General features: G+C 40.7%; 1 protein-coding gene across 1 annotated transcript in view; it reads left to right on the top strand.

The window, feature by feature from the left end:
- Positions 1–6,999, top strand: part of SMG1 (SMG1 phosphatidylinositol 3-kinase-related kinase) — a 100,640-nt gene that overhangs the window by 36,188 nt on the left and 57,453 nt on the right. The window lies entirely within an intron of this gene.

Below are 6,999 nucleotides of genomic sequence, written 5' to 3'. Positions count from 1 at the left end.
TCTGCCCGCGGCTGGGACGGGACCTGGGCAGGCCTGTCAGCGCGCCGGGCTGGGTGGGAGCCTGGGCTGGGCTCCGAGCTGGGGGGTGAGAGCGCTCCTTCCTGCCCCCGCTTCTCCCGGTGGGCTCGGGGCGGCCGTAACATACCTGGCCGGTGTCTGGTGCGTGCAGCCCTGGGAGGGTGAGCGTTGGGGCCGCTCCTTCCTGCCCCCGCTTCTCCCGGTGGGCTCGGGGCGGCCGTAACATACCTGGCCGGTGTCTGGTGCGTGCAGCCCTGGGAGGGTGAGCGTTGGGGCCCTGCGGGAGGGCGGGAGCCGGGCTGGGCTTCCCACCTGGGTGTTCTCAGTCCAGGTTTCAGCTGGCAGCGAAACAGAGAAGAACAGAGGTTGTAGGAGTATTCGTAGTCATTTGAGGGTTAATAAAAGAGCACAAGATCATTATTATTAGTAGTAGTATTTTATCTAGGGGTAGTAGTTGAGCCGTAAGTAGGCTGGGGTGAGAGCTTACACAATGTGTTAGATTTTAAGGGGTGTTTATACCTGGTACTTCTTAGTAAGTGAAATTCAAAGTCTGATGGCTTCTTTAGTCAGTTTAGAGAGCGAATTTCAAGTTTTGATTACTTCTAGTATATCTGATGCCAGAGTATTTGCTGTACTGGTTAGCTGTGCTTTTTTGAAGTCAAAATTATAGAAATTTTGGAGTTGGTTTTTTTTTTTTTTTTCTAATATGAAACATCTGGGGCTTTTTTTAGTCATTTTGAAAGTTTAACACAATATGGCATCCTCCTTTTAAACTTGCCAGTAAAGAACGGAGTTGCACGTGCTTGGAAATGTATGTACAGCTGACAGTCCCAGTTGTATGTGGTGTGGACTGGGAAGATTGGATGTGAAGGTAAATCTTAGGAAACACAGACATAACTTTGGCATTTACTGTGAAGGGAGCTTTCCTTTTGCTTGAACGTCTAGCAGTGCAGCCTCTAGGGCTAGTGCTAGAGGCTAATTCAATGCTTTATGGTGTATGGGACATGGTTAAGTTAAAATTTCTGCTGTATTGAACTAGTTAGTCAACTTATCTTTTTTTCCTCATGTAAAAGATAATCAAATTTAGAGTTTGGCAAATCTAGTCGGTGATATCTTACAGCATCTAGATTTTGGGAGAGGGCAGGGTTAAGAAGTCTGGTCTCACTCCTTAACTACTAACTTGTTTCAGATTTCTGGGATGCAGTGTTGAATTCTGGGTTCTAATTTTTGACATTCATACCTGGAAAACGTTGGGTAATGCATCTTGTGTCTTTGCAGCAGGTGGCTTATGTAAATTCTTCTTGGTTGAGTATAATAATTTGTTACAACTTCTGTCTTTTAGCCTTAAAAATATATATCTTATGGGGGCTAGGAAGTTGACCTTTTCCCATCTAGCATTGTCTGCCGTAGGTTCAGCTGTCTTAGGGGTGAAAGCAAGGGTGTAGCTTCAGAAATGCCTTGCCTGGTGATAAGGCTGGTTTAAGAAGTTAGACTGTTACCTCAGTGTCCAGCTCTGGTCCATTACCTGGTCTGTAGTTTGGTGCCTCCTTAGCTCTTAAGTACAGCTGCTGTAACCTGGGCTACTAAAATAATTTTCTGCCAAAGCTACAGAAGTAACAAAAATCTGAAAACACAGGAGAAAGTGTGGCAGGCTAGGGAAGCTTCATAGCATGGTTGTGGCCTAGGTCTGTTTCCACCACCCTGTGTGATTAGAGCTCCTGCTAAGAAATAGGTAACACCTCTTCCCTGATCATGTCACTTGTAAGAATTTAACTTTATCATTCCTTTAAATTTATTTTTTTTAAAACCTTGTGAGAGAGCCCGTGAGTCAGAAGTGTTCACACAGTCCCAAACACAGAGCACATTTTTCTCTGCATGTGATGTTCAGTTTTTTTCAAAATCTCAAAAAGATGGCTTTGGCAGTTGGAACCTGCGAGTCCACACCAAGAGCTTAAAGAACAACACAGATTAAATCAGTCCATTTTGGCTTTCACTGATTTTTTTAAAAGTGATTCACATATAGGATTGAGAGGAGATCTGTTCTCTAAAACTGGCAAAATGTGTTTCTTTGATTATTTTGAATATACTCTTGGACAAACTCCATAACACAAAATATACCCAGGTATTCTTTTCTTTCTTTTCTGTTGACAGTTAATTTAATTTAGCTTAAGTGATGTTACTGGTAAATGCTTTCTTTTAGGGTGTAGAAGAGGGAACACACATGGCCAACGTAATAGAAACTGCAGTAATTGTAGTTGTTTCAAGTTCCTGAGGGGGAAAAAAGGAATTGCTAATGCATAGATGTATGATCAAGTAGATTGTGTTTTCAAATACTCTTTTTTGTGGCTGTAAAAATGACTAGAATGATTCTCATTACTAGAAATGGAGAGATTCAACTGAGTTTCCTCTCAATTTTTAGTAATGGTAATAAGCACTGGGGCTTGGGGTGAAATGAAGTTGGAGCTCATATCCTTTTTTAAGGGAGAGTAGTTTTTAATTAGAAATTTATTTATTTATGCCTGCATGAATGCAGTCATATCTGTCAGATACATGTGGACTGGTTTTTGTACAGTATGTGTGTGTATTGCAGAGGAAGAAATTGTCCTGATATATTTGGGCCTATTAGTTTGTGCACTGTGGTGTACCAGACTCTAAATTAATAACAACACAAAGACTTAAAGTTGGATATATATGACAGAGAACAGTGAGGTTTTTTTGGGAAGACTTGATAAGATCTTGTTCTCTCTTATTCTAATCTTTTAACTTTCTACACCCTTATGTCTTTTTCCTTTCCTTTTTATTTGACAGATCTCACTGCTTTTTCCCTGATACGACTTCTGGGGGAGAAAATAAAATCACATCAGTGTGCAGGTCTTGTGTGTGAGCAGAGTTAACTCGTTAAAAGTACTCAAGGCTAATTATATACTGAAATAAGCAATACACCCCTTTAATGGGAAATGCTGTGGGTGGCAAAGCAAGTTTCACGTGCTTATGGTGGTAGTAAACAGGAGTGTGAGTGCAGGTCAGCAAGCACAGGGTGCACCATGGCTTCCTTATTCTTAGGTGAAAGTGAGAAAAGGAAGAAAGTATTTTAATTAACTGGACCTCTCTGTCTCTCCTGTCATAAATGTTAGCAGGGGAGTGTACGGGAAAGTGAAAATCTTTCACATCTGAGAAGAGTTCCAGTTAGGTTCTGTACTGCAATTTCTACTTGAAAATGAAGTATATCCTTTTTGTGCAATGTAAGTCAGTGTTGCAAATTACTAATTTCTGTTAGTATAGTGCCTGCCAACTGGTTACTGCCTAAGGGTCCCCGTGGGTCTAGACAGAATGAGACGAGACTAAAATATGGGTCTCCTTCCAGGTAACGTATAACTTAAGCAGGAGAGCAGTATTGGCTAGCACTTCATACTGAGGACAAGTACCTTGTGTGTTTAATTAAAGACAGAATGGGAGGTATTGACAGGGAGTAAATAAAACTCATCAGAGCAAATGGTCTAAGAAAATGATGGCTAGAGCAGTACTTTTCGTGTTGCTGTCAAGGGCAAAGGAGTGTCTTTTACAAAAGGCAAACACTAGTTGTTGTGGATATTGTCTGTTCATAATGCTGGAATAACACATGGACTGACAGGCAGGGTGATCATACTGGGGGCTGTGTAAGGGAAGTTGATACAGAGACTGTTTCTTCTGCATTTGCATGTACAGCAAAGGACACAGAAAATGTTTGTAAAAATTGGGTGAAATTTTAGTTCAGACAGGTCTGTAACTGAGAGACTGGAAAGTTGACAGCATAGCGAAGTTTGACAGTGTTGCTGAAATACCTGAGAATTAGTGTAGAGTCAAGTAGGAGGGAAGTTGGTAAGGCTTTGCCATCTCTTCAGGGGTAGCTGAGAGAGAGAAGGGCACAAAGGCTGAGATAGATTTGTACATAAGGGGAGAGAGGGCAATGTTGAGGGCACCTTATAAAATGCAATGTAGTATCAGTTGTGAGGTGCCATTGTCAGGTGGTCAATGGAAACCTTAGGAAGAGATTCAGTGGACTGTGTGTGGGACATGCTGAATAGGAATGGGTTCAGTTCTGAACTGGCAACAAGTAATTCTTGATCTCATTTCACAACTGAGTGTGTTGAATATGCTGATACGATTGGGAAGGTATGAGATCAAAGAGCTTTTTTGGTTTTTGGTAGAATGGGGGAGCCTCAGCTTGTAAAAAAGCCTCTGTGGCAAAGAAAGTCTGTGAAAGCCATTGTTTTTAATGTGAGGACAGGGGAGAGTAAGATGTGAAAAAGAAAAGGAGGTGGAAATGTGTCATTGGGAAGCAAAAGGAACTTGAAGAGCAGATAGTATTTCTTGCAACAATAACCATACTAGTTTGGACCAATGATTTAGCATAATATTGTGTATCCAGAAGTGGCTATCAGAAGATGCCTGTGGAAAAATAACAACAGGATGGTCATATGTGATACATGTTCCTCACATTCCCTTCTGTCCATCACAGGACAGAAAGAAACTGCTGTAAGACAGGAATGATGCAGAATCAAGAGGTGATTTGAAAAGTCACTGTGACTGCAGGTAGGACTGCAGTCCAGCAGTGGAGATGGCAGAATTGCAGAAAGAAATAGTTAATTCATTGTTATTTCTCTAGTAGAAAACATGGCCACTTACACTCCTGTGCTCTTACAACACAAGAGTAGAAACAAAAGCAGGCCTTGGGGTGGCCCAGCCAGGCTTGGGCTTGGCAGGATGGGCCAAGTAATGATAAAAGAGCATGGCAAAAGAAGGCTGTCATTGCTCAGCATGCCAGTGGGAGAAAGGTTGGAAAGTTGGTGAGAGGCTGTTAATTTGAGTGGATGCAGTGACTCTACATTTGAAACGTTTTATTGACAAAGTTGTTGAGTAATGAAGAATTTGTTTTATAGCAAATAAACTTGGCAAATAGTCAGTTTTACTTGCTTGTTTGCTCTGACTTGAACAATAATACAACTCATCCAGTAGAGTTGTCTCAGAATAAATCATGTAGGTCCTGTACTTGGAAATAAAATCAAACAGAATAAATAAGTGATTTTTATCTCAAAATTATATTAATATGGCAGGGTTGTTCTGAAAGAGGTACAGATAATGAATAGTATACCAGATATATATGCCAGATTGTTTGTAACAAGTTTCTTGGACAAAAATTCTTAAGGCTTCTGTATAATTAAAGCAACATGATATATTTTGTTTGACCTATTATTATTTTTTCTAGATAAAATAAATATTTATATTTTTTTAAGCCAATGGTTCTCAACCATGCTTTCTTCCATCATACAAACTGGCTAGTCAGACCATGCTGATACTTTTGGTGGAATGAGATATACATGTATTTTTTGAAAAGACTAACTTTCTTTTTGTATGTCCCCAGAAAAAAAGTTAAGTAGATTTTTTTTTTGTTTGGGTTTGTTTTTTTTAAGAACTAGTGGAGTTTTCTGCTTGTTTAGGTGTGTATACCATTTTCTTTTTCTGATGGTTAAAGGCAAGTTAAAAATCACCCTGTGGAAAACAATGCAATGATTTGCACATAAATAATCTCTTACATATAAATAATATTGCTAAAAGAGTGGAAATTAGTGCTGGTCTTGGTGGTAATCAGGTCGTTTTCCACCCAGAACCAGGCACAGATGAAAACTGTCATGTGAGCTCTTGAAGTGCTTTGCTTAGTCTCCATTAATGAGTTTTTCAGGTGGAAATAAAACAGAGTAGTGTCTCATAAAGTGACAAATAGGCTTTTGAAGCTACAGTATAAGGTACTAATAGTCTAGTTCATCCTTGCAATTTCCAGTTCCAACTTTTTTTAATATCACATCTATATTTGTATTTCTCCTTATTTGTTGCTACCATTGTATGCTTTGATTTTCTTAGTATACAATGTTTGTTCAAGTCTGTGACAATGTCAATGTATCTAACTGATAAAGTTGTTGTTACATAGATTTCTTTTCAAATGCTGTGTCTTGTGTCCCTCACATAACCTACCATCTTCTTGGCACAATGCAATAGAAGTGGAACTACCTTGAACAGGAGGAGTGCCCTCCTGAACTGTGGACATGGGGTAGCTGGGGAGTACAGCTCTTCCCAATGCCTGGTGGGATGGCTGCAGTGCATTGTACAGGGAGGGGGGAGAAGTAATTATTTGTGAGACTGTGGCAAGTACCTGTACATTGAGTGGCTTCGGTTTGAGTTCTCAGTGGTTATCTTTCAAAGTAATGAATACTGTTGCTGACATGAAAAATGGTATTTTTTTCAGAAATAGATTGAAAATTAAACTCATGTCTATGTGCATGCAGTCTGTGCTTTGCTGTGATTTTGCACAGTAGTGTCCTGTGTCACCCAGGCATCCAGGTTCCTGAGTAAGGGAGCACAGATGCAGGTGACAGGTACTGGGATCGTGTCCCCGGGTCTTGATGAGCCCATGCCACAGACTCCCAGGGTGCTGATGCAGGAGCCTATAGGACAGTTCTTAGTTTCACTTCCCAGCTGAGGTGTGGCATCACTGGGCAGCTAGAAATGCACAGGCCTGTGAGGTGGTGAGCTCAGCTTCTGGAGTGAATCATATTGCAAGAGTCTTTCAGTTCAGAATCCTTCTCCAAATCCATATGGAGCATAATAGCCAGTTGGGTCACAGAACTTAGTTCTCTGGAAAAACTTTGAAGCGTTTTCTCTCTGCTCCATAAAGAAAGCGCAGAAACTGCTGGATATTTAAGCACACACGGTGGCAGGTATGATGTCTTCAGTGGGAACTATTGTCTCTTAAATTGATACACAGGAGAACAATTATATATTTTTTAAATAAAATGGTGTTTGCCTTTTAGTTGAGTGATAAAGTGTGAGCAGGTTGGCTTGCAGGAAGCTGTTTCCAGAGACAGAATGAAACGAGTGTGTAGTTCATCCCAGGGAACCAACAGGCTTGTGTTCAGTACCACAGTGGAAAATTTTACAAAAGGTTCA

Source organism: Chaetura pelagica, unplaced genomic scaffold, assembly GCF_000747805.2.
Source record: "Chaetura pelagica isolate M959 unplaced genomic scaffold, ChaPel_1.0 scaffold138, whole genome shotgun sequence".
Taxonomy (NCBI): Eukaryota; Metazoa; Chordata; class Aves; order Apodiformes; family Apodidae; genus Chaetura; species Chaetura pelagica.
This window is presented reverse-complemented; position numbering and strand designations above follow the sequence as displayed.